Source organism: Anser anser, assembly GCF_964211835.1.
Source record: "Anser anser genome assembly, chromosome: 5".
In the NCBI taxonomy this organism is placed as follows: Eukaryota; Metazoa; Chordata; class Aves; order Anseriformes; family Anatidae; genus Anser; species Anser anser.
In genome coordinates, this window is record NC_139725.1 from 38,727,223 (window position 1) to 38,750,333 (window position 23,111).

The 23,111-nt window shown below is 47.5% G+C and overlaps 1 protein-coding gene and 1 long non-coding RNA gene across 4 annotated transcripts in view; both read right to left on the minus strand.

The window, feature by feature from the left end:
- The window catches only part of LOC310900487 (uncharacterized protein), a 220,257-nt gene that overhangs the window by 91,081 nt on the left and 106,065 nt on the right, over window positions 1-23,111 (minus strand). The gene's annotated exons all lie outside the window — the stretch shown is intronic.
- LOC310900491 lies at window positions 1,103-9,904 on the minus strand. The gene is made up of 3 exons (XR_014585157.1): window positions 8,577-9,904; window positions 7,263-7,469; window positions 1,103-4,519 (listed from the first exon to the last, which is right to left on the minus strand). It is a non-coding gene; the product is annotated as an uncharacterized lncRNA (long non-coding RNA).

The window sequence follows — 23,111 nt, forward strand, 5'->3', positions numbered from 1 at the left end:
ACAGTAGCAGCCAGCAACACAGAGCCCTTCAGTTATGCAAGTCTTTCTTCTACCCTGTGTTTATTGCTCCTCCTTAGCCTATGAGCTTTTTCCAGCCAAATCTCTTTCCTACACTGTGACAGCACAAGCCCACCATGTCTTTTTTGTCTCTCATGGGCCTTTCCCACTGGCAAATATTTGCCACTGCACAACGCACACATCTCCAGCACACAGAGTGCCCCAGTTTGAAGTCAAGACCACCACAAGCTGTACCCCTCTGCCAGGGTCACCATCCTCCCAGTGAGGAGGGCACAAGCACGTGAGGCTCTGAAGGGCCTTCCAGGAACACATCCCACCCTGCAGGTGGGTCCCCACCACCTCACCTGGACTCCTCAGGCCCACAATAACCTCCCCTGGGCACACCTGAGAAACCTGGTGATCTTAATGACCAAAACATCAAAGGGTCCCACATACAATTCATCTCTGGGGACACAGACAGATCATGAAAAGTTGGTACTGAAACACCTCCACTAAGTACAGATGCTCACCTGTTTCTATTCAAAAATCAACTAAGCAAGCTCATGTTCAATGAACCAACTCATCCGCCCAAAACTCATGGAGACTAGAGAAAAAAAATCCAACTGTGTATCTCTTCGCCTGTCTTCAGTGATCTTGCTCACAATAAAAAACGATGTGCTTGCTTGGAAAAATTCTGGACATCGATAGTTCACATACTTGCAGAGCATCCAGGGCTAAACCCTATTTAAATCAATATAGCTACATCCATTTTAGGGAAGCTACCCCCAATTGACAGATGCCTGGAACCTGGCCCTTAGTCTGCCTCTTCCTAAAACAGCACTTACCCTGTGACTGCATGCTTGAGCCACAGGCTGCTGATAAGATACACTTCTAGCTAAATGCAGCTCTCATTCAGCTATGATTCACATTTAAGAACAGTTAACTGGTGCAGCTGTTCTGGACAGAAGCCTGCTTTTTGCAAGAAAAGCACTTTCTGGAATAGGTATACTTGTGCAGCTTCACCGATAAGCAAGTTACATCCCAAAATCCCAGGACGAACTGTGTTCCCTGGAGCCTGACACTAGAGGCAGGGACAATCCCTCTTTTTGCCTTGCAGCGACTACTTTCACCTTAGCTCCATCGGATGCAAGCAGAGAGGTACTTTCTGCCTTGCTCATTACTGAGGAGGGAGTCAGTGAAGAATACAAGAGGCTACAGCTGAATATTAGCCCCGTGGCTCCCCCGAGTCCCAGTGCCCTGCCCGCTGCTCCTGGGGACCGTCACTCGCCCAGGGCCACAAGCACACCAGACCATACACGTGCAGGCAGACGTACACAGCTGAAGGGCTGGAACAGCTCCTTTTACTGAACATCTGGACTTACACATATAAACTACTCAACACTCTCGTCCAGAATTACAGAGTCTTTCATATCTTATCTCTCAAAAGCCACTTATCAGCCCATGGCTTTCAGACTGCAGTCTCTCCCGTCTGCCAAAGTGGAACCCAGCCATGCACAAACACGAACAACAGCAGCCCCTCTCTCCTCTCCCACGCTGATGGCTGCAGCTCCTCTGATGGGGGCTTGAACTTCAGGAGCAGCGGGAATAGCTCCGTCTACCCTGCTGCCATGGGCTTGCGGAAGAAGTTGAGCAAAGTTTAGCCACAGGGCAAAATGAATGCCTCCTTGCATCCCAGGCCAGGGAAGGTGGCAAGATAAATGCCTGTATTTATGCCCTGCATTATGGTGATAAGCAATAAGGAAATATCTGTAAGCAAACATTGAAGTGTGTTATCCACATTGCTGCAGCACCCAGAGGCTTGAGGCATACCCTGGAACCTCCATGTCCTAGATGCTGTTCAAAAATGGACCGAAAAGACAGGTTTGGGCCCATAAACAAACTTTCAGTAACAGGAACTAGTCTGGATTTTTGTTTAATAGACTTTTCTAATAAAACATCCTTTTTGTTTTTAACTCTAGCAAAATGCTCAAAACGAAACTTCATTAATGAGTTGACATTTTGCAATCTTTGTAAAGGAGGGAATACTTTTTTTTTTTCTTCTCCATTTTCACTCTCCCTTCATCTTTTAAAGGAAAAAAGGAGCAGAGGATGAAATGCAGGAAAAACTTTTCAGCTTCAGAGCTGTGAAAATATTCTGGGTTTCAAGTTCATTGGGCAAAACATATTTCCTCAAAAAACCTTTTCAATCTTTCCATGAAAATTCTGAAATGAAATGGAAAATTCTTTCTCTGTGTTGTAAGAGAAGACTTACATCACTAGACTTCAACTAAAAACCATGTATTACTACTAGAGCACAAGATACGAGCCTAGACATCGCAGCAACAAGAACCGCAGCGGTCCTCCTCTTCACAAGCAAATGGGGTCGGTGCCATGGCAGACAGGGGGCAGACAGGAATGGGGAGGAGAAAAGCCCTGACATGTTAGCAGGGAGAAGTTTAACATAAACCAGGATTCTTGCTAGCTCCGGACTCGCTGAGCTAACATCGTATTTCTCGGCTGTATGGACTGCACATGGGCCGTACATGGTTTTGTTCAATCCAAGAGAGGTCTGTCGCAAGAACAACCGTCTCCGCATTTGTTATGAAACCGAAGTTCAGGCACAAATCACAGCCGATGGGTCTCGTTCCAGCAGCCGACGATATAGCCCAGGGAATGAAGATAAACTCAATAATTGGGCACCCTCAGGAAAACAGTGGGAATACCATCCCTAATAGTGGTGGCTGGAGGAGAGGGTACAGGTGCCATGCCTTCCCTGCCCTGAGCGTCCCCCAAGCCCACATGCACTTCAGCCCCCATCAGCCAGTCCTTCTCTGGCAAAAAAACATGCTTTCAGATGCTGCTGCCAAACCTCAGAAATGTATATTGCTGTTCTGGCTATGTTCAGGAGGAAGGGGAAGGGAAAGCAGTGTGCAATTTTCAACAGTTTCTCCTTGGAGAGGGGCCCCCTAATTTTCTGAAAGGGGCCATGGAGGAGGGGGAGAAAAAGAGAGGCTCTGTCCCACTTTAATCCCTTTTCCCAAATTAGTTATACATGGGGAATTCATGATGGAGTTCCCCCTTTGGGCTTTTAGCCTCGAATCATTTCATAACACACAGAGCCCATCTGAAACCTTTTGATCACGTCACTTCTGAGGCTGCTGTGTCTGTGCGTGTGGCTGCACACAGAGGCGGATGGGAAAGGGGAAGACGGGGAGCAGAGGCTCCAGGCGCACGCAGCAGGCTCACAAGGGGATACCAGCACCGTGCCAAAGGGGAAAAAACCAGAAATAAACAACAACAAAACCAAACCAAAACAACTGCAGGACAAAGACCTGATACTGCTAATTTCTGCAACGAGAGCTCAGCAACATCAGCTGCAAGTCTCCTCCGTGCTGCTGTCAGGATGGAGCTACCTGGACCCCTGCGGGACTGCAAGTGCTGTTTATTCAGCTGGAAATCACCCAGACTACACTGAAACAAGCCAAATTCAGGGCCTTCGCTCAACCCAATGGGCCACTTTGACTTGAACAGGTCTCACATCACTAAATGCAACTCAGCCCCAAGCGGGTGCACATGGACATGGTTTCCAAGAGTCCACAATGCCAGTGACAGCATGGCACAAAACCCTCTTCACTGTGAGGGAACTGAAAAGTTTGGGATTTCGGCTACTCTGTCGCTTCAATTCCCCAAAAATACCATAAATTGCTACTGTGCTTCAGTCATTTAGGATCCCACAGCTCTGTCAAAATTATTCAGCTGACCAAGAAGGGTAGAAACCTCCCCTCAGGTTAATAGGAATGAGGTCTGCAAGCCAAGATCCTCAAAGGCATTAGATCCTCTTAGAAATCAGTAGTATTTAGACATTTTAATAAGTGTCTCAAGGCTCTGTACCTAAACACCAATGCCTTAAAGAAAAATTAAGTGTCCAGGAAAGTTTACAAAGGTGACAGAGTGTGCGCATTGCTGGGAGTCTAAGCAGGGATGTCAGTGTTTTGGCAATTTTTACTCACCACTGGTTATTAAAACAAGAGCTCAACTGGTTTAATTAAAACTCATGGTAAATAGATTTACTTTCTCCAGTGCCAGTGCTCTATATGGACATATTTAAATGCATTTACTTCCATTTAGCTAAACTTGGTAACTGACTCTTCTAAATGTTTCCACATGGTGGCTTGGATTTTTTTTTCTTCAAACTAAATCAATTTTAAACCAATTTTTGTTACATTGGTGGTTTTGCATGTCCACAAGGCCTGCGGGCCTCTTGGATTGGAAAACTTGGCGTGAAATTCAGCCCAAAAGGCCAAGTGCTGAAACCCAATGAAAATGAAACCGCTGTGAGCTATAGAGGAAGCTGTCTGCCCAGGCTGCAAGCACGTTCCTGGGGCACCAGCCCTGCGTGGACCAGGGCGCAGGCATGGTTGAAACTTGCCTGTGGACATTGCCACCACGCAGCCCCAGCAGGTTTGAGATCTGACAGCAGCGAGCCCAAATCCTGGCTGGTGGGAATCACTTGAAGCACAGCCTGGAGGAAGATCAAAATCTGATCAGGAGCCCTTTTTTTTTTTTAAAAAAAAAAAAAAAGTGGCTTCAAGCTAACTGGAAACCTGGCCCTGGGCTTCTTCAAAAGCTGGCCCAGGGCTTTCCTGCAATTCAGCCCAGGTTTGCAAACTTGGCTGGTGTTAGGTTTATTGCACCTAGTTTGGGGCTTTGCTGTGAACATTTTGCGGAGATCCAGCTCTTGAAATTAAACGGACTCTGATGTTCTGAGCCTGGACCAGTGTCCCTAACATCCACAAACTCTGCACCAATCTATTTATTGCCATGTAGAAAGTAACTGGGGGTCAGTTACTTTATTGTCAAGGGAGAGGTCATTGCTGCGTATGATCAGTAAATCAAATGACTAAATTCAAAAGCATGGGTGGATAAGATGAAGACTATTTAGTGCAGGGCTTTGACTTATCAAAGCAACCTTCTACATAGGTGAGAAGCCAGGTTTGTTACGGTCCTGCTTGCCCACCATGGTGTCTGTAGCGAGCAAACCTCAAGAAGTCTTGGAGGAGCACCCAGCACCTGGCATCCTTCAAAAACAGAGGCAGCAGCTTCAGAAGAAACATTTCTCTTAAGAGATACCAGCCAAGACGAAGATTTTCTGCCTCCTGGTAGGTTTGGGGCAACAAAGAAAGCCAACAATACTTTTGGTTTCCCAGCATTAGTGCTTTTAGTACCTCTGCTTCTGTGTAAAGCTAGAAAAGAATGGGTTTATTTACTGTTCAACTGGTATTTTTTCCCCCAAAAAACCTCAAAAATGGTGACCATTCAGAGCAGAGCCAAGCTGGCTCTTGGCAAAGGCTCAGTGTGGCTCCTGTTACTGAGCTGAGTGTGGTCATGTTGCTAAGATAGTGGCCTGGGAGCCGGGCCACTGTTCTTGGCTACCCTGCTGCCCCACCGTGTAACCTCAGAAAGTCACGTCTCCCCACTGCGGCTCCACGTTCCTCGCCGTCCCATGCCTCGCAGCTATTGAGGCTGCCAGCTTTATGGTTCAAGGTCTGTCTCTTACTATGCTAGCTACCACCGTAATTATGAGAATTTGATACATGCTGCTTTCCAGCACCCCTTCCCACACAGCTTTGTTAGAGCAGCTCCCTTTGTTTTCACGAGCAGCATGGCAGAGACACGAGCTCAGACATTTTCTCCACAGAGGATCCTCACCCCCTTCTCAGCAGGCCCCTGCATTCACCCCACACATGGGGACATCCTCATTTTGTCACCGTTACTCTCATTCCCACCCAACACCCCTCAGGGTCATTTGCAGTCTCATAGCTTCATCGTTGAGTGTGCTCACACTGCTTCCTCCTCGTTCATGTGTGTGCCCAGCCGGGACCAGCTCTCTGCCATCCCTTCCTGGGACATGCATGTGCTGCAGGGGACAACCTGGCCCCATCACCCAGCAGAAACACCCCAACATCCTGCCCTAAAGGGACTACAATCAACTGAAGCATGGTTTAATGGGGGGGGGACAGGCAATACAAAGGCACACACTTGAAGCACAAAGAGCCCACAGCCTCAGCAGAGGAGTCAGACAAGGGAAAAAAAAAAAAAAGTGGTATAATGCTGGAGAGATGAGCCTGCAGGGAACTGGGGGAGCTGGGATTCAAACTCAGAGAGCACCAACTGCACCGGGACACTCTGCCTTCACTCTCTTAAAATGCACTTCCATGCATTTACATAGATATACATGCATACATTACATATATAAAGATTATCTAACACCAGGGCACATGCATACTAGGCAGACCAAGCATGAGTGTGCAAGCACATGCACGTCACCTCTGTAAGTGGCATGCCATTATTTGCTCCTCACTCCCTTCCAAGTGCTCACAGCCACTTGCAGAGCACCCGTCCGAGTCTAACCACCAGAATCTGTGCCCAGTTTCAACTCCTACAGGTTAAGCCAGCACAACAAGCTGGGATTTCTGAAGGTGCAGGCGGGACAGGCAGACAATCACACTGAGATGCTATCTCAGCTCCTTCTCAGAGTTTGGCGTTGTGTTTTATCAACAAATAACATGTCTTTACTGCCAGCCCTGCTGAACCACTGTAGCTGCAGACAAGCAAGCTGTGTTTGCTTCTCTTTCATTTGTCATCAACACAATGGCCAGCCAAGTTCTCATTCCAGCATCTTACTTGGCAACAAACAAACAGGGGCAAAAAAGAGAAAAAGCTGAATTTCAGCTGGCTGCATTGATACAGAAGCACAGGTAAAAAGTGAAAAAAGCCCAATATATGGAAAATAAAAACAAACAAAAAACCACTATTGTAGGGAAGCAAGAGTTTAAACACAACATAGCTGGCTTGTTTAGGTTCCCAGTCTTTGCTCTCTGGGGCAGAGCTGTGTACACATGCTCTTCCTTCACCAGCACCCAGTCAGGTCCAGTTTGACATGAGATGTGCAAGCAGTGCTGAAGATGTGCTCCAGTGTATTCTCAGATAGCAGTAACCCTTCCCTCTTACTGAGCAGCAGCGAGGAGGAAGCCCACATCACACCCAGGACTGCCCTGAGGTTTGTTGACACTTATGAAGCAAACGATATTCTGATAGAAAAGGACCAGACAGCTTCACCTCTACACCAAAACCACCCCCAGAGCACCGCAGCTTTCTCCCCCAGCAAGCTGAGTGAAGGCAGGGAGACCTGGGCAAAGATGGGGAAGCATAAGAAGGAAAGGGCAGTTGTGTGCAGACCGCTCCATTTCCCTTGTCCTGCTTACCCAAGTCCTGCTCGTGCACCCAGCCAGGCTCCTGCTTGCAATTGTGGAACAGAGCAGGCACCATCATCCCGTGCACAGGTGGTACCTGATGGACCAGGGAGCTCTGCACCGAAGCAGCAGATGATAGCCAGGAGGAATGAGTTCCGGAGACAAGAAAATTTTCTACACCATGTCTCTGAACAGGCCAGGTCTCCTGCGTGCACAGCACTACAAAACAAGGTGGGAACAAAGCACACACAGAACATCTCCCCATCCCTCGTGCAGGCTGCACTTTGCCAGGTGCTTTACCTGGCACCAGCAGGAAGAAGGGCAGCTGAATGGAGTGCTACAGACACCAGAGAGACAGAGCACACGACATGGATGTAATAATTCCGCTCAGTGTGTTATTAAGTATTTCGGGGCCAGCGCAAGAATAGCACCTACAGTACAGCATGAGGATAGAAGAGGGCTCGGCTTGAGACGACAAGTTGGCTGAAAGGAGACCAAGAAGCCCTCTGCGAGCATTTGACTCCCCAAGGGCTGTGGCTCAGGGGCCATTTCAGGTCTAGATCAAATTCCCGCTGTTCACAGAGCCCAGGGCAGATAGCGAGGGAAAAGGCAGGGAAGGAAGATGAGAGAAAGCTCCGACAGGAAGATCTCTGGAGTATGTTAGTAGGTTGCTGAAAGGGAGGAGCAGTTTTGAAACACGAGCACAGAGATAAAATCTATTCTAAGGTGAGGATGAGCTAAATATGTCAGAGGCCTTTCAGCACAAGCCGGGCACATGTGAAGCGATCTAAATAGTAAACAACACATTTACTAACAGCCTCCTAATTTATTTATGGAGCCACATTGCCTCGCCAATCTCTGTCATCTGCTCCACACACGAATGGCCCAGGCACCAGGGGAGCGGTGCGGGAGCCCTGCCCTGGTTTCACTACCTGCTTTCAGAGATAACTGCCAAATAACCCAGCCCTGCCAAGCGCCATAAGGCCCACGCTTCGAGATGGTTGACTGAAAATATTCTTTTTCCCAACTGGGGAATGCTTCACAAGCCATCTTAGTGCCTCGGAGCACCTTGGAGCGCGTGGAGTCGGGGAAGGAAGAGGAAATACAACCACAGAAGCACGCAGAAGCCAACACAATCAACCCCAGGGCTGGGGAATCCCTCCTTGTATATACACATCCACATATGTATATATATCCACACTAGTCACTGCTATGGCAACTAACACAACAAAGATATCCTTTTAAAGGCCCTGTGGTAAGGAGGAAAAATATTTTGCTATATATATCGTCGCCTATTGACGTCAAAATCATTTGAAATAAACTAACCTCTAAGCTCAGATGGCTCCGGTCGTCATTTCTCCTCTGCAGATATTGAAATTACATTCACGTCACAATGAGCATCTGTTACCTTTCATGGAAAAAGTAACCAAAGAGAGCCAGGCTAGAAAGTTTTCTATCAAACCCTTCCTCACACCCTCATCAAAGCAATAGAAAAAAGAAAAACAACAAACAAACAGCAACAAAAAAAAACCCTCCTAAAACCTCTGAGAGGCCAACTCCTGAGGGTCTCATTTAGTCACTCCTCAGGCAACACCCATGCTGACGTCAGAGGGAAATTGCTAATTTGGGTAATTAGTGAAAATGAAGAACCTGGAGTCGGCTGTGACAATTTAATTCAGCTGAGCATCCAAAGAGTTCACTGGAAAAAGGCAAGCTGACAGGGCTGAGTCTGGGCTGAGCTGTAAAAATAAAGCACTCCATATGAGAGCAATTTGCTTTCCCAGCCGAGAGCTTGTAGATCAGAGCAGCTCTACCTCCGTGCATGTGTACGTAATGCCCCGAGCCTTCAACAAGAATTGCACTGCTTGCACTAATGTCATCAGTGCAATGCTTCTGATAACGACACTAATGAATTAGCTTCTGCTATGTACCAAAAAAATACAGGTAAAGGGAGTTAGGAGGCAGAGGGGAAGGTAGGGAATTTAGGATGTCAGTTTGCACTGGGCTGTATGAATACATCTCTACTAAAGTCAAGGTCCAAAAAGCACAGACAATGCAGCAGCATGGCAGCCCCTCAAGGGAAGAGGCTGGATGTTGGTGATATGGGTGGGGCGGGGGACAGCTTGGTGGCTTCCTCCTCAATGCCCAGGATCAATAAATGCAGCATCTCCTGTACTCTGGCTAGTGGGAGAAAGTGAGAAATCCACCTTACCTGGCTATGCTCCTACCCCAAATCGTCTGCCTAGCTCCTGCTGGGAAGAGCTACCTTAAACCACCTGTGGCTCAGTAAGGTTTTCAGCTGGCTTGAAGGAGGCTCACCTGCCTGCATGTCCTACCGCAGCCCTGTGGAGTGGGCTGAGATCACTGCAGAACACAAGCTAGGCCATGCTTCTCTCACTAGCAGCAGGGATATTTCAAAGAAACAGAACTTATTGGAGTTTTTTGGTGGTAAATCTCTCTGACTCGACATGGTGAGCTTGAATAGATATACAGATATAGCAAAGGCAGCGAGTCACTTGAGCACTGTGGGCTATTCTACATTATTAAGTCCTCTGCAATCCCATGGTGAACTCATTTGGGATGTGCTATTACATGGCCACTTGAAGCACTGTGGATTTGGGTCAGTTCCTTCCCCACCCCTTTTTTTGGGTAGGTCAAGTAGAGTTTACAAACCAAGAAGATTTGGATTGGTCTCATGGAGAAGAACCAGCAATCCCATATGTTTTCAGATGCTTAGAAGTTTCCCTTCTCCCAGGTCACTTGTTCTCCAGAACTTGTAGAGCTGCTGCGATTCTCAACCTTCCTGCCCATCTGCCAAGTTTGCCTCTAAGCGCAGGGAATCAGACAGCTCAATTTACCCCTGGGCTGATGAGAAGCACTGGGAGCCCAGCTCCAGCACCGCTTCCCCAAGCAGATACAGTCAGGTGCCTCAATAGCATCCTCCTAGTGCTTAGCTCCTAACTGTAGTGTATTAAGATACACACCCTACTTTTCTCACATCTCCTGTTATTCCCCAAATTCTCCTGCAGGCTCTCATGCCATCAGCCACTTCAGCTCTCCCCTACAAAAGCCTCCCGAAGTATTTTGCCCACGGATCTCTTGCTGTGGCTCAGCCTGAAGCCTAGACTCACACTAATCAGACACCACAGAAGAGCCCCTGCTTCCAATTCTCTACATCTTCCAGCCTCCCTCTATATCTTCTCTCATCTAATTGAAAAAAACAGACGTCTTTCTGAAGACCTCATCCCCCCTCCCCTTTACTCATATAGCTTAAGAAGACGACATTCTGCTACTAACTACAGCCTTCTTCAGCACTGATTCATGGATGCTTTCAGAAAAGCTCCTCTGCCATAGCACCATCCCTCAGCCTTTTCCTGGAAAAGATCTGCTTCTGTCCCTACCTCCCTCCTTTATTAGAAGTCATGCAGGTATCCAAAGACCCTTCTCCCTGCTCCTTTCTCCTTTTATTAATAGCAGGTGTGACCCCTCCACAGCACCCTAACCAGGTCCAGATGGGATGTGTCCCTGCACCTACATTTTCAAAAGAAGAGCTGTTGTTCCTCTTGGAATCAGGTGTATCTGAGGCAGGTTTCTCTAAAGCCTGTGCAAGTGTTGGGTGGTTGCTGAACACCAGAATAGGAAAAAAAAAAAAAAAGTTATAGTTGGTGGCTGAACAAAGCAGTTGGATATTTTACCAGCAATGAAGTACTAAAAATATAGAAAGCTTTTATAGTACTCCATGCTCTACCTAGAAAGCTATAGGATATCTGTAGGACGAGTCAGACAGACAGCCTTATGTCTGACAGCTGCTAGTCCTGAGGTGCTACTTGGCAGGGAGAAAAGCTAGCACTGATACCGCAGGCCAGAAATCAGAGGAATGCCTTTTTCTCTACCCACAAAGAAGAAACATATCAGTGATGTGCTCTAGAGCAGAGATTGCACAAAGAAGGCTAGCCACAGAATAACTTACAACCGATCTCAAGCTGAAAACCAAAACAGGTTGCTTTGAAGATGTCTGTCAAAGCTCCTGGTTGCAGCCCAAAGCGTGGTTAAGATCCAAGAGGGAAAGAAACAGAGAGGGGCTATGGGGAGGCACGGATCTAACAGAGCCATTTGTCAAGAGAATCGAAGTCGAAAGGCAACGTGGAGTTCAAAGCCAGCATCCAGCAAAAAAAAAAAAAAAACACATAGTGTGTGCAGCTGCAAACACGGCCAAAACAAGCCAGAACAAAGACTTGGAGGGACAAACAGTAGAGCACAGCCCGGGCCGCGCGTGCTTGGGGCGGACAGCAGAGCCCTGCGGGGCTGCAGAGGAGCCAGGCAGGCCCAGGTGGGATGGTGATGAGAAGCCAGCCATGTACATAGCTGACATACACAGCCTGATACCCCCTCAAACTTGGGAGAGTCCTGAATGTGTGGATTTGGGGTGGCTCCCCACCTTTGGGGTGAACCTCAGCTTGGCTCTGGGCGTTATCCTTATTCGTCTTACTCTAATTTCCAGCCCTACAACAGAGCACGGGCTTGCTCGTCTAAAAGCAGATGGAGTTTGTGTTACATGAAGCTGGCAACACAGTTAGCTTAGACACCAGTGTCCCGAAAAGAGTGCGTTATTCTAACAAGGGGATATCTTTTAGAGATGTACACAGACATATGCAAATACAAGCTGGCTGCCCCGGGGGAAGGGAGTGCTGAATGAGGGACAAGACAAAACCAAATGGCAGGCAGAAGGACTAACTTGTTCCTCAAGGAACAGAAAAAGATGGAACCCCCTGCTTGTGCACTCTGAAGCATTAAACATGCTAGAAGAGGATTATCCAGAAACCTCTCAGGATATAGCGTATGCTGCTTCTTTTTTTATGCTGGATGTGTCAGCAAGGTCTTGGCAGGCTGTGGGGAAAAAACAGTGTCTATAGAATTTCAAGGTTGTCACAGATCAGTAACCTCAGTCAAGGTCTGTTATAGTCATTCAGAAATGACCCCATCTCTTCTTTCATCTTAGGGATTCTTCTCATTTCATCCATTTGCTCCCTTGTCTTCCTTTCCGTGTTTGTCTTGCAAAACAGAACACTGCTGCCGTGCTCCTTCGGTGCAGCTTCTCCAGCCTGCTCCCTTGCAATGGAGCTTTGCCATGCTGGGGGTGTTCAAGGAAAGGCTGGACATGGTGCTTAGGGACATGGTTTAGTGGGTGACATTGGTAGTAGGGGGGCGGTTGGACCAGATGATCTTGGAGGTCTTTCCAACCTTATTGATTCTATGTCACAAAGTCACCAGGTGGCAATGCATTGCCACGGAGAGAAGTGGCATGGATGCTAAGGGTGACATAAAGGTGGGACATTTTAGCCATTCCTCCAGGTTGGTTTATAAGGTATGGGGAAAGCTCTGCAACACCAAGTCCTCTCGGGTGGGTGTCAGTCGGGTTGGCTAGATCCTCAGCGGATATAAATTGTCATAGTTCCATACAAATCATCTGGAAAACGATACCACGGTTGGCAAGCTGCTAAGGTAACAAGTATACCACAGGGCAATGCCAACTAATGCTGGCTGTGGATCTGGTCCATTAGCTGTACTGGTAGTATCAGCTTATGTGAACATATTTGCGGCTCTGGTAGACCTGGAAAAAATGACATTTCCATGCGTTTGATGAGAAGTGAAACATTTGATGCTTTGGTCTCAAATTTTCTGCTGTCTTCCACAAGAAACAAAGGACAATGTTTCACGAATGGCCTTCTCTTTTTCCCCCTTTTGGGGGAAATGTAGGAAAATGTGTTATCTGTGGAATTTCAGAGCTTGTTCTTTAATGCAAAACACCAAAACCACCAGAAATAACATTCTCCTGGAAAAATTAAGATTTAATGTTGCCCTAAGCCAAAATAACATACTGATCACTATTCATCATTCTGCCCTCCTCCTATGCATTCTATACATCTCCAAAAGCCTTCCCACGGCAGTCAAGGTTCGAAGACTAGTTGGAAGAAGTCACTTCTTCTGGAGTAGGTAATTCCCCAGCTCCGTGTTCACAATCATCCTTCCCTAGAAGAGACTGGACAGCTGCTCTTTGTTGATACCCAGTCTCCCAGGACTTTCAGCAAACACATTCGGGAACCTGGATTTGGGCTAGGATAACATTTCCTGCCAGACTCGTCAGGATATGCCAGTGTTTTTTTCCAAGTTACCAATGCATGCATGCAACCTGAAGTCCAAAGCACAACTCTGCAGCCCTTGTGCTGTTTGTTGAGCCCTTGGCCTTCCACACCTACACAGCTGCAGAAGAGCCCACTGCAGGATGATGGTTCAGTATTGGAGGGTATCAGAGGAAGGAAGGCAAGCACGAGATGAGACAGGATGAAGATAAGATGCCAACCACGCACGTAAGACTGTGAAAGCCTCTACAGGTCTCGGGGAAATCCAGAATGTGAGCAGTTTCCCCTCATCCCAGCGGTGGGAGACTTCAAAGCGCTGGTGTGCATTATGGCTTTCTCCACCACCAATACTTTTATCACTCTCTCTCCTTCTATTTTAATGTTGGTAAAATGGGAACAGGAGTTCCCCCTTCAAGGGGGCTAGATTCAGGCTTATTCATCCATGTGAAAGGATTCCTGCAGGTGCCAGTTTAGCTCAGGTCTCAAAGAAGAGCCATGCACATTATTGTAGGTGTGTTCCATATCACCATTACGTACCCAAGGAGGTTTGAAAGTGGTCCTTGTTGAGGTGTGCCTACAAGAGATGGCATGGGTATATATTCTCTGCATAAGAGCACAGCACGCAGGGCTGCCAGGTCCGACTCATTTGGAGCAGATTATCTCAGCACATCCTCTGGGCAACAGCATGTTCACAAGGAGATGGAGCCTTTGGCATTGCACGGGGCTCAGTTAACGCTCTCGGTGCTCAGCCCGAGCTGAGGACAGATGTAGGCACCGCTTTGCTCTCCCCTCCTGGTGCTTGCTCCTGAGCCAACCCCCAGTCTTTGTACCTGAGGCTGTGGCAGAGGATTTAGCAGATCACCTGTGACAGGGGACCCTTATTTTTGAGCTAGAGGTGAACTGAAGATATGAGCCTGCCAGCTCATCTGTACAACATGCTGGTGGCAGATGGTATATAAACGTGTTTTCTTATTACTCAAGAAGGGAAAACAGTTGGGAAAGCAAAAGTTTCTTCATTTTTTTGCAAAAATTTAAGTTAATGAATGGAAAAAAAACCCAACAAACTTCTGAAATTCTTTTTGATAAACAGGATTTTGTCTTAAAAAAAAAAAAAAAAAGGAGGAACTTGGCAGGGCTGAAGGCTGCTACTTCTCATTAGGACAAGATGATGGTATGGCAGGAATGCAGGACAGAGGGGTGCAGATGTGTGAAAGCATTTAGGAAAAGACACCCAGGGATTAGAGAAGTGCCTGTTCCCAAAATGGGTTGATCTGAGGTAAAGGAAACCTTTGGGTTAGGAAGATAGTAACCCTCAACATCCCCCCCACCCCCCACCCCCCTTTTATAGTGGATATAAACAGTTTTACGGTATTTCCACCAAACAGAAGAATAAGAGAAAAAAAAAAAAGAAAAAAAAAGGTTTCTGCAACACACACATGTTCCCCATTAATTAGGAGGACTGCTGTTAACAACACGTTGCGCCAGAGCTGCCAAGAACTGTCAGACGAAGGACAGGGAAGCCCATAGCGGAGGCTCTGCTGCCTCCCGGGGGGGACCCGCAACCGAGTCCCCGCGGGGCCAGCCCCACACTGTGGCAGGGTGGTGGGGCATGGGGGGCAGCAGGGCTGGGGGCACAGTGAAACACCCGGGCAGCCCCTGTTTGAATCCCTGCCCCCCGCCCCCTCCAGCTACAGACATTTTCCACAGAAATCCTGGCTACGCTCGCTTTTGGTTGAGACTTTGGGACTATTTTTGGCTTTTTTAAAACACGCTTAGGGGAGGCGTCTTCTGCTTTTATTCGCATAAAGGATCTTTATTTTTATGTATTAAGGGACATTAAAGGAGGAGGGGAGGCAGGGCAAGGGGAGAGCTGCGTTACGCTTTGATTCAACTGTAAAACACCACAAATCTACGCCCAGGCTGCCTTTTCCCCTTTGCCGGCTCCAAATAACGTGCACTTCGCTGCAGCAGAGACCACCCCCTGCATCCCGGTTCTCTCTGGCAGGGCCAGTGCTGGGACCAAGCACTGAGCTCGGGCTCAGCATCTCCCACCTTCGCACCTCCTCGCGGCCGCTTAAAGGACTGGGGGCAGCTCTGTCCTCCTACCACGTCTTCTTGGCTCCCCCTGTGCTGGTGCAGATGCCCCGCTGGATGTGACCAAGGCTGCACGCTGTTGTGTACACACAGCACTGACTCACGTCGCGATGGAAGCGGGGTCCTGAACTATTTTTTCCTCGTTAAACTGGTGTTGGAAATAATGTTGCAACGATGCGGCGAAGTTCAATGTGGGGCCTTATAGGCAGGAGAGAAGATCTTATTTTAGAATCAAAACAATTTCCCTTGCGCTCACATACCCCGAATACTCACAGGCACCAAGATGCTTGTCTCCAGGTGGCCGGCCCAGGATCCCTTCTGAGGATGCTGAGAATGAGACGCCAGCTATCGAGGTCTCCTCACGTCTCCTGGACTCCTTGGAGGTTGGTGATGATGTGCTTGTTTTGGATGTGCCTTTTTGTGCTCTGTAGGAGCTGACAGGGATTAGCCTCTCCATCCTGTCCCACCTCGGTGAGTCATCTGAATTTACTCACCATCCTTTGTCTCCCATTTTGGGCATCCTGCGGAGCTGCACGTAGATGTGCAGAGATGCCGACGACCTGCTAGTCTAGGGGCTTTCTTGCAGCCCCCTTCTGCTGTTGCTGTCACCGTGCCAGACAGCCCCTTCAGCCTCGCTCAGGCCAGGGAGCACCTCCGTCACAAGCCTCCGCGGAAGGAGCAGAGGGGAAGGCTGAAAACCATTGCTCCTTCCAACAACCGCTCTGCAGATGCCCATGAGCTGGTGGCATTTCTTTCCAAACTCTATCCATCCCAGTGCTGGGACTCAGGGCTCTACAGTGGTATATACACAGTTCACAAACTAGCAGAACAGCAAAAGCACAACACTGGCATCCACGGTGCAAAGTTTTGGATGCTAAGACACTTTGCTGTTCTACCCTTCCTTTCGGATCCCTAAAATGTCACTGCTGAGAACCGCAACCCTGAGGTTTTGTGAGGCTTTATAGCTGCAATGATGCACATGTAAAATCATTTCAACTTCGTCTCTACAAGTATCACACAAGGAAATCCTTGAAGCAGTTGTCCAAAGCATTGCTGTTTTCTTCTTGGAAGGCAAGTCCTTTCAAATATGCTGTGAAATACCCCAGTCTGCATTTTCAAGAGTAGCTAGCGATACAGGTGGGTTCACTGTGACACATCCAAGGCAAGGACATCTGAAGGGCTTTATTTGCAGGTTATGCTACGAGTGCCTTTCTGCTAACGGCCTTCCTGGTAGGTGTCTTGAACAAAGAGTGGAGAAGGACCAGAAGCATCAGGAGTCCTGAATGACTACAGCATACTGGACGTTTTCTTTCTGGGGCTTACATCAAGAGGAGCCCTTTGACGGTGTGAATATAGCCCTGCTGGGTCTTGGGGCGTGCTGGGATTGCTCCTCGCATCACCTGCTCTGATCCATGTGAAAGAAGGGGAAGGCTCAACCCAAACTCCTAACAGGCATCACAGTGCTGTTTTGCAGAACATATACCAAGGCTTTCACTCAAAACACTTCAGTTTGGGATAGTTTATCTTTTGGAAAATGTAAAGGATTTTTAGATAAAGCGGAATTTTTTTCTCTTATGGACACCCAATCCTTTCATTAAAAACCTTTTTTTTTGGTGGGGAGAAAAAGCAGCCTACGGGAAAACTTAAAACCATGTCTTCAGATACCCCTTCTAATGACATCTGAGAAGCTAATTTACCAGTTGGGCCATGCTGCAAGAATCGACGATAGTAACAGTTTGACGTCTGCCTCGTTTCGGTGCTGTGGGGAGGAGGGAGGTTTGGCAGAGAGCACTGCTGTCATGTGGGAGTCTCCGCAATGAGTCTTCTCCTGGCGAATGCTCTTGCACTGCGACGGCAAGTCAGACGGCTAGTAGTCACGGCAACAGCCCTGAATCCCTAGCCATTGCCATGGTTATTTCACATCACTTCAGGGCTACCCCAGTTCATCCTGCTATCTATTGCTCAGGGCATTATTTCATAGTGATTTCACTAAACAAGTGCAATTTGATATATCAATTACACCCACATGTGTTTTAACAGGGATGGTGTCAACTGCACATCTGCCTGTAAATGTAGTCAAGATAAAGCAAGGTCACGCTTTTAAAATACGAGCAGGGGGATAGATGATAGCCCAGAACTGCTCTCTCCTTTATCCCACCTGCAGAACTTGTCCTCCTAAGGAAGTACTGGGAAGCAAGTGGGGACTACAGCATCCTTAACCCCACATCTGTCATGGAGAAATCATTATGACACTATCAACCCTAAGCAAACACGTAGTTTTAGGAACCCTGTCTCTCCCTGGTGAGACAGTGCAAATGAAGGGCAGAGGTAACCATGGCTCTGGAGGACTGGAGCAACTTGACCACAGGCAGAGAAGAAACAGGGAGCAAAATTACAAAAAGAGCCCAAATTTCCAGGCTACCACATTGCAATGGGTCAGCATGGATTTGCACTGCTTCCTGCATCAAGCCAAGACTCCTCATCACAGCTCTTCTTGGTGATGCTTCCAACCAGCGTTTGCTTTCCTGTCTGACTGCACCGATGCCCAAAAAAACTACGACACCCCTGAACTGGCGCTGCATTCCAGCACTGCACAGCTTATTAGAGAACAGGAGATTTCTGCTTTGTCTCCTATGCCCATTTTTATTGCCATTTACTACTCTTTAAAAATGTTGACCAGGTTTCCCAGAGCCAACCCTTGGAGGACCAGGTCCCCCTCCAGCACCAAATTACATAATTTGAATGTAATATCTGCGCCTGCTCTGACCAAGAAATAGAAGAAAAAAAGTAAACAAAAAACCCCACACAATAGACAACAGCAATTTCAAAAGATGAGGAACCAGACCCATGTTTCAGAGAATTGAATAATGATGTATTCTGCAAAGTCAAACCCTTTAAAGCATTTCTGGTTTCAGAAATATTCAAAAGAAAAAAAAAATAGAGCGTTCCTGGTGCTTTCCAGAGTTATCTGAATTCCTTCAAAAACCCACTCAAGGTTAAAGAAGGAAAACAATGTTATTCTAATTGTACGAAGCATTACTTTTTTTTTTACTACAAGTTTGGACATACAGTAGTCATAAAAGAGCAAGAAAACCAGAAGTCTCATGTTCAGAATTTATCTTTCGTTAACCTCTTGCTCTTCTTTCACTTGGGATTTTTTCTCAGGTGTTCATCCACCACAGAGGTGCTTCCAAGCAGCTACCGAAAAACCCCATGGTCTCTTTACTACCGTAGGAGACCCCATTTTATTCTGCAGCCTCACTTTAGCATTTGGAGAACCTGGAGGGCAGTGATATCTCTACCTAAGCTCATCATTTCTCTTAGGAAGGCGCAGAACTTGCAGCTAGCAGCTCACATTATAAATATCCTGTGCCTTAAGACAATTTCTGCGTGCAAACAATTTCAGCTCAGTTTCAATGCCGCTCATGACTTCTCACATTTGTGTCCACCTCCAATGATAAAGCTCATTGGGGCACAGCACAGGGTCCTGGTTATTTACTCATTCGAACAACCCAAACAACCCAACCCAGCTATTTTCGAAAGGCTGGTTTTCGGCAGCTCGAAGGCATAGCTTTTCGCCGTTCCTTGCCCTTCTTTCCCCAGCCGCCTGCTCCTTAGTGAAGATGTTAATACAGAGCAGAGCTGGCAGCAGTCCCCCTGACACCCCAGGGGGTTCCTCCTAGCAGTATGCAGCCAGTCATTAGTCTCCGACTATAGTCTGTCAGCCCAGCCAAGTCACTGGTGCCTCGTCCAAGCCAAATGGGTATGCCACCTCATGCCAAGTCATGCCATAAAATAACAGTAGAAATAACTTACATTTTAAATCCCCAAGGGCAGCTACCGCATCAGACTGACTGATTAGAAAATAGATGCTAAAGCATCAGGAACAGGGCTTGGGGCTCCTGTTTGCACTGCAGCGAAACGGTTTGCCGCCAAACAAATGAACAAAAGAAGTGCCTGAGCCAGGTTCAGTCTCAGTCACCCCAGGTACCTAAGTGTTCTGCCTAATTCAGGGCCTTGTTTAAGTAGGAGAATAATATCTTGCCTCAGCTGCCACGAGGTGAGGCAGCTACAGGTGAGGTTCACTTGTTTTTCGGGTGGGATGAACCACCTCCTTGAGCACCCATCTCTTTTGGGTGACTATATGAACCTCTGGGCATTTAGGGGCAGGGGGAACAAGTCTGGGGTGAATGCATACTAATTAGAGCAGTAGGCATTTTAATGGACTGGAAAAACCACCTGCGGCTAGCACAACGACATGCCACGTAAGCTTCAGATGATACTGCCATGAGGAGCATCCCACGGAAAGATGTACCCATTGGAAAAAGAATACATGATAGTAAGAAGGAAAAAAGGAAAAGAAACGTAACTTGGAACAACAAAAAAAATCCAATAAAATTATACTTTTCCCTCAAATTGAAATATATTTCCATATTTTTTAATGGGAAGTTTTCCCAAAGTCTATAGGGTTTCAATAGCAAAGCGGGTACTCTTGAGAAGGGATTTTCTGGTAGCAAACTGTTTCTATAAAAATGTGTACATAGCTCTCCCAGGGATCAGTATGATTCAGTGCTGTTGGAAATCTTTAGTAGTTATCTACAGTGAGATGGCAATATTTGGGTTATTTAGACTTCTTGCGAATATGGATCATTACAAATAGCTCATTATGGAGCATATAAAATGAAGTGGTAACTGGATAACTTGACAACAAATTATTTTCACTATACACGAGTGCAAGACAATCTATATTGGAAAATGATAAATTAAACCATTCGTATGCCCTGAATTCACTGTAATCTCTTGGGGGGGGGGGGGGGGGGTAGGATATCTAGGTTAAATAATGGGCAACTAAACAAAGACATATGTTCAACGTGCATCACAGATCAGAAAGGCAATGAGACACTGGAAATACTGTAACAATAGCTTCCCTCAAGCTGGAGCTGCCAGCCGAAACCTAGAAGGACAGATGAGTGTCTGTCTTTTCCCCTGATAAACCCTTGCAAAGATTCACCTCTCCTTCCCCTCCGGTTCGGCACCAAGAGTGGTGCGCCCCACGGGAGGATGTGCCGCCCCGGTTGCCGCAGGGCAGTGGAGGCAGTCAGGCTCACCAACGCTGAAGGCCGGGAGTCAGGCTGGGCCTCCCCCAGCAAGAAGCGAGGCTAGCGGCAGGCCTCCAGCTCCCACCACCGTGCCTTCCCGCTGGGTGCCGGCTGGGCTCGGGACAGAGGGATGCGGGGCAGGCAGAGGTGGCCGGGCAGCCCGGGGCTGGGGCGAGCCGTCCCCATCCCCGTCCCCGAGATGCATGCGTGGCTCTGGCCCGGCTCTTTGTCTGCACAGGAGGGGGGCCGGCGGAGGGCGAGCCAAGTCAGAGCATAGCCAAGCGAGAATGTTCTGGCAGCCCTTTCTGGCGGCCTGAGCAAAGTTATTTATCACTTTGTGCATTTTCCTTCTCATCTGTGTACAGCCGGCTCCAATGGCTCAGCTTGCGTTTTGCCTTCCAGAGCCAAGCCAGTCCCTTGGCTGCGCTCTGTCTTGGCTGTCCATTCACGCCTTCTGTCTCCTCCAGCTCTGCCTGGAGCAGAGCAGGATCCCGAATTAGGGCTAGGTATCTATAGCCAAGCGAGAGACCGAAGCATCAGCACCCGACACCGATGGCAAAGAGCTCACCTCTCCCCGAGCGCCGCCGTGCCCCTGTTTTCCCTGGCCGAGGGAGTTGTGCGCGGCCGCTGCCATGCTCCCAATGCAGCCTCCGCTGGGGAGCTCCAGCGCCTGCTGACGGCTACGAGACATTTTCTGCCATTTTTTTCAGGGATCGCGCCTTCGCGCTGGGTTTTCCAAATCAGTGGATGTAACAACAGCGAATTTACAGCAGTTTTTTTCCAGTTCTACGGACTTTTTTTCCATACTGCTTGCGTATTTTGCCAAAACGTCTAACATGGGTGTCTAAATCAGGCTTGAAAAGAACACCAACTGCGTTCAGTTGCTCATACGGCTGACATTTGCTCTTGGTAAGGACACCGCACTCCACCAAACACTGAATACTGCAAAAACAAATCAATGCCAAGTCTGCCAAGTCTTGTATCAAAGGTCCAGGCTACGGCCTGTCCTAGGTCACAAGACTTTGCCAAAGACAGGACTCCTGAATTCGGATGTCATTCCTCTCCTCCTTCCTGAGCATCCCCTGCAGCTTTGTCTGGGGCTGATAAGTTCAGCCACAAAGCCCTCCGAATAAATGGTAAGTCTGGGTTTCACCTTGCCATGCTTTGGGTAACACAAAGATTACATTTTTCCACTGAACATTGCACTCTAGCAGCTGGTAGATAACTCCCATCTACACAAGGCTGGATCTTGCCTATCTACCTCTATCCATGTCGGTCCCAAGAGGGCAAAACCTCCCATCATTTTGGTCAGGCACTTTTTCTGATCGACAGATAGGAACCAGGAGGAATCGGGGCTGAGGAGGGCACCTGGTCTGCAGTGGCTTCCCAGAAGTGCTCCTGACAACAAAGTGTGTTGACCAGCAGCTTCCCATCATGAGCCCCTATTTGCACATGCTGAGAACTTTCCAAAATTGGCCTGCAATTTCTCAGATTTGGTCTCTGCCTGAAGGTAAAAGAGGAAGTTGAGTAAAATCCCTTCAGACCTTCTGAAACGAGGAGAGAATGAAAAATTGCATTTTCTTATTGTAATAAAAATTCTAACCATTTCTTTTTCTCTGTAAAAGGCCACATCAAACTGCTTGAAATTTGAAGCATGGTGTGACTATAGCTCTCATTACAGGCCAGATCCAAAGCAAGCTGAGGTCAACAACTCATTGTTGACCCCCATTAATTCTGCCTGGCTCTGGCAAACACCCTACAGGTAGGCAAACAATTTGTAGAAAAGAACTGTTCGGAACAGTTGTGCCTATTTTCTACTTGGGAGTTGCTTGGGAACAGGCTCAGATTGTTTGCAATGTATCTAGGGTTTGGATGTATTCACCAAAGCCCAGCTTTGCTCCATCCTCCTCAATTTTTATTTTAGAACCTTGCTCCATGAATAATCTCCTCAAAGAAAATATTCACGAGCAGACGAAAGGACATCTTTAGGTAAAGAATTTGTAACTAAATCATTTCTACACTTTTTTTTTTTTTTTTTTTTTTATAGCTGGGTCACAAGCAGATGATTTATCAGTATTATGCATCTCTTATACATATCCTGGTGTATCGGAGGTCCTCAAAGCTGTTAACATCTCAGTGTCCTGCAATGTAGAGTGCTCCTCCATGAGGTACAGCACCACTGACTTCCTACTCAAAGAAGCTTTTGGTGGGGCCGAGGCCTGGCCTCCCCCTCTCCCTGCCGCTCCAGCCTCCGGGCCATCCTCTCTCTTGGTACCGGACCTCCAAGGTCTATCCTTGGTCCTAGAGCTTTGTTAAATTCTACTTCAAGTGCTTTAATTCTGTTTTCTTGCTGGAGGAGGGTTTAGAGAAACAAACAAAACATATTACCGATGTGAATATTCACCATTAATGACAAAACTCTAAAACAGGAAGGTCATTTCTCGGGGAGGGAGACTGGTGTTATTTTGAATGAAGGAAAGAGTGCAAAGATCTTGCAATATTTGCTGTAAATGGGTTGTTATGGTGAA